The following is a 5,416-nucleotide window of genomic DNA, read 5'->3' as shown; positions in this document are numbered from 1 at the left end:
ATTCCTGCACCGCAGGGTGGGTGGTCTGCTTGGAAGTTGTTGTGGTGTCAGCACAAACCGGCACAAAAGATCACGGATGTGTGTGCAAACACAGCGGTCTGATCGTCCTGTTTTGAACCAGGTTAGCCAAGTGGCTTACCTGTGTATTGAATCATGTTTAACACACCTACTTCACCAACGGGCAAGCGGAAAAGTGCTGCTCTAACATCGCATCCATTCTCTGTTGGGAATGTAAATGGCGTTTTGAAACCAAGATGGACACACTCCCATTTTACACACAGGGAAACAGAGGAGCAGAAACTCAGTAAAAATGGTAAATTCTGGAATGTGGAAAATGAAGTGTCTTTGAAAACAAAGCAGTAAGTTACTTGTCCAGCTTCACTGAATAAATCACTAACAAGATGGAAAGCAAAATCGTGTCCTTTTGCAGAAGGTTGTCCAGTGCAAAAACTTGAACACTGCATTTGCAGCACAAAACACTGAAATTCTTTTCTCTTTGGAAAAGAGCTACTGCCCTTTGAATCAAATATGAAACGTTTTAATAAGCATTTAGTAGGTGTGAGACGTGTAAGTAAAGTAAATTAAAACTCTTGCTATTCTTACAGCTGTGTCAATGTGAAAAACCACGATGCATCAAAGCTGCACATCTGAGGATATTGTCTGACTTAATGTCCACTTAGAGGAAAGTGGTTTTGGGTGGGGATTGTACAACCAAGCACTATGGCTGATTTCAAATAGCTTAGCAAGATTCCACTTACTCCAAACTCACTTGAATTTTCACAGGGCTAAAATTATTTGTCCCACTAGCTCTGCGGATGAAAGGCCCCCGGCCTTCCTGAACAGTAGCGAGAGCATCCTCTAGTGGTCATTATCACAGACCTTAATTAAACGCTTTTAAGCAAGCCGTTGGTGTATCTGTTTTCTCATGCAAACAGGGTACACAGGAAGTTTATTCACTTATGCTTGTGAACACGCTGTATGTTCTTTATGTTACATTAGCCCAACAGGCACCACCGTAAAGTTTTTTCTTGTTTTTTTCAGGAAAAACGCTGGGCACTTAATAAAAAGTTTTTTAACATTTTCTGTAGCTTAGGACAAAACAAATCTTTAGTTTGCAGTTTTCAAAATTGTCAAGGAAACCCCCAGGAAGGATTTAAAAAAAAAAAAAAAAAAAAGAAAAAGAAAAAAGAGAGCAGTAATTTGGTCTCTGTAGCAGAGACCTTGGTAAGAAACTGTAACAGAGAACGGAATTAATGTACAGCTGCATTAAGATTATCTGTTGAGAAGAAAGGGAGTAATGATTAACTGATCTTCACAGATCTATTGTTGTTCTCTGAAGCAATCATAGAACATGTAGACTTGACATTTAATTATAATTTTTTTAAGATACCTAAGTATAGAATTTACTATAAGATAATACAGAAATTAGTATCTGAACATAATTAACAATTACTTTATTAATAAATATAAAACCACAGTCAGAACATAAGTACCAGGTATGTGTGATTTACAGCAGATTCAGTCAGGTTAGCTTTACTTACACCAAACAGAAGTTACAGCATCAGAAACTGTCAAAAGGTAAGGGACAGACTGGCTGGAACTTTCCAGAAGCAAAGGATTAGGAAAAATAGCTTGAATGCCAAGTAGTGAGCAAGTAGGCTTTGTGCACATTTAATTTCCAAACATACCTCCTTTACCTGTACCACAGCACAAGCATTTGGCATATCATGTTAGCATCACACTGGTCTTATTCTAATCATCATATTGTATGAATAACTTTATGAGTAAAGTTCTTGCTATCTGCTGCCAGGAAAGCATGCTACTTAGAGGATGGGTCCTCTGGGATTTGCCACGTAAGCATAACAGTAAAGATAAATGATGTCCTGTGTGAGGAACTTTAGAACTGGGATTCTGCCTAAGGAAAAGTCAGAAACGGCAAGTCAGCAAGTTTCGCATCACCAAGTGAATTGACAAAACAATGAAAGAAAAAAATCATAAAATATTTAAATTATATGGATACTAGGGCAAAAACTGAGGCTGTACATCACAGCATTGAAATGTTCCAGAAGACCACTCTTATGGAAACAGGAGGGACAGATTCAAGAAAATACGACAAAGCATTCCAATGCTTTTGAAAATACCATGAGAAATTACATTGCTAAAAGAAGAGATGGAGTGGCTAGTGCAGGTAAATGGTGCCAGTCCGTGGATGTCCTATAAAAATACCTCATATATAAGCAAGGAAAATGTACAACATTCAGAACTTCCTGCAAATCTCAGGGGAAAAAAACAAATCAAATCAAATCAAAACAACAAAAAATTTAAAACCAACGAACCAGATACCAAAAAAAACCCCGAAACTGGAAAATCAAGAAGTGAAAAATGTGATTTGAGGAAGATCCAGACTTTGGCAGATCAAAACCCAAGTCTAACAAGGCCCACATTGACGTGAAACCGCAACACGTCCCTCCCAGCATGGGATGGCATCTGCTGGTGGCCACACATCTCCGGCCTCCAGCCAGGGCACAGGCAGATGCTAGACAGAGGTGAGGATGCTTGCACTCAATTCTGAACTATTTATTGCCTCCAAATTCAAAGAAGATGCTGGAAACAGGGGCCTCCTCTGTTGTAATTAAAACACTGGCTAAGCAGAAATCAAGGAAGTGCAGTCTCCTGTAACAAAAGTGCTGTGTCACTAGAGCACTAAGTCACACCACTAACAAAGCTGGCCAGGAAGAGAAAACACTCCTGTTTCCTCCCCTTCTTAATTTTTCTCCACAAATTACTTCCCAAGCTCTAGGCAATAACTGGACATAACATGCTTTTGCAGAAAAAGGGTTCCAGCAACCAGCAAAGCTCAGTGTATCAGTACCACAAAGAAAACGAATTCTGAAGGAGAACAAACCAACCTCAAAAATAAATTGGACTTTCTGGCTTTACCTTGCTGCTATTGTGCAAGAGTTCAATTTAAACAGTTTAACAAGGAGTGTTTGGATGACGGGGAAGTAACACATGGGCATAGTATGTCTCAAATATGTAAGAAAGGAGCTAGGGGTGAAACTGTTTTAATTTTCCCTCACTCATGAAGAGTTTCAAGTAAATCAGTGTATCAGCACCTTCAGAACCCGTTTTTCCCTGCTCCAAGAGAGAAATCAATTACCGTCAAATATTAAATGACTATGGCCTTTTTGGTCAGCCAAAGACAAACTTTCCCTAGGGAGGAAAACAACAAAATCAAACCAAGACAACAAAATCAACTAACCAAAGGAATCCAGGTAGCAGGTGCAGACCCTGGCTAGAAACTATGTTCTGGTCATGCTGAGAGGATACATTTAGACCATGTTCAATATTCAAATACTGTGGATGGTATAGTCCCTCAGAAGCACCTCCCACTAGTCCTGCATTCCTGGGAGGCTTAAGCCGTATGTCGGTTCCGTATTTCTCTCACAGCTAGGTTGGTGTGAACCTAAAGGCATGGTTCAGTCACTAAGATCATCAATTCCGCACCCTCTTCCTCCTCCTCCTGTGCTTCAACGCAGTGAACTGGGCCCTGAAGTGCAGGACAGGGGCCTGAAGGGCCATGTGGCCAGCACTGTGAGGTGAGCTTCTCATCACTTGGTTGTGGCTAACACTAGGAAACCAAATTCTGGGGAGAGATCTGATCAAGAATATGGACAACAGCACCAAAATGTTTTGCAAAGATTTGCAAGTACCTGAAGAAACACATCTTGCTCAAGTCCTGGTAACTGAGACATTATTTTCTTACTACAGCAGACTCTGCCGGGTGTTTTAAGGTTTTCTGTTCTAGCTGCTCTGCACACAGGAACAAGTCAGGCTGACTTGGAAGCAATCATAAGAAGGATCACTTGATGGTATGGTTTAAACAAAACAAAACAAACCCAAAAACAACAACAACAACAAAAACCCAACCCACAACAAACAAACAAAAAACCAACCAACTTTTCTCCAGAGTGCTCAGCTTTTCACCATCAATAACAGCTAGATCTCATGTCTTGGAGATTAGTATGATAGATGATGTACTGATTTTATGTCTCAGAAATGCCTGAAAACATCTTAATAGAAAGAAAAAATGACTTAAGTATTAAGTAAAGTTTCTTAGTGTTTCTGTGTTTCTGAGTTGCTATAGGAGAGGTTCTTGCATGAATTCCCTGACTGGCCACATAGGAATATTGGGGAGGGGGGGATGGGGCGGAATTGTCAATAACAGGCATTTCAGCCGTTGGTGGGGCAAGAAAAATCTCCCGGTAACGTAGTTTCAGAAAAAGAACATAGTTTCCTACTTTCCTACAAAGTTTGTATTATTTGTATTGAAGATATTAAATCAAAGGCTGCTATGCCACAGTTACAATATGTGTTTGTTTCTCTGCCACAGTTTCCCATTCTTTTTGTACATTGGGAAAAAAAAAAAAAAAAGCTTTTCCTGGTGAATTAGTAGAAGAGATTTTCTCTTTCTGGACAACAACAGAAGTGTGTAGTAAGCTTTGTGGCAATCTCTGAAACAGTAAAAAGCAGCATTTTTTCCATCATGTCTTGCCATTTTCCTGTTCATAGATGTGAAACCTGTGTTTTCTAGTGATATTAAAAGCAAACATATTACAGTCCTCCTGAGCAAAAGTAATAAAACAAAAAAGTAATGTACAATGCTAGCAAATAGAAGAGATTTACATTGCATTTTTACGTTCTGTCATGTCCTGTAACAAGAAAATAATAACAAACTTGCATTAAGATCTCCTGTCAGAGGAGAATGCCAATTTCTGTCTTTAAACATTTGCACTTCAGTCCTTGCCTACCTTTCTTTTCAGATCTGCTGCTCATGCATTCAACACTTTACATGTTTTCCCCATTATCTATTTGTTCAGCCAAGATTATATACATCAGTTGGGAGATGATAAATGGAGCTTGAATACGGTCACACTACTATGAAAATCCCCTCCCACAGATAGTGAGCAAAAGAGAAAACCTCACAGAGACATGACAAACTTAATTTACTCTGCATGTCCCATTCTGTCCAACAGGATGATTCACTGTGTGTGTCTGATCCATGAGCTACGGCAGAGGTGAATTCAAAAAGAGAATACACAAATCCAAGCAGGTGCACTCCCTGGTTTTAGCAAGTTCCTTTTGTTTTTCATAGCTCACATGCTTGTTTCTCACCAAGAGGCCAGAAATACCTTTGCCATGTATTTATTTAAGGTAATCCAAAAAATGGGTGTATCAAGCTAAAACCTCATGGAAATATAATCCTGAAGGAGGGCACGGTATGTTTTGCTTTGCATGTCTAAGGATGCAACTGAACTGTTCTCTCCCATAAAAACATCTGAAATCGTTGGACAAAATCCAATGCCTTAGTCATGCTAAGAGGCAGCAGCCAGCAGCCTGTGCGTATTGGCTGGCC

Source organism: Chaetura pelagica, unplaced genomic scaffold (genome assembly GCF_000747805.2).
Source record: "Chaetura pelagica isolate M959 unplaced genomic scaffold, ChaPel_1.0 scaffold126, whole genome shotgun sequence".
NCBI lineage: Eukaryota > Metazoa > Chordata > Aves > Apodiformes > Apodidae > Chaetura > Chaetura pelagica.
This window is presented reverse-complemented; position numbering follows the sequence as displayed.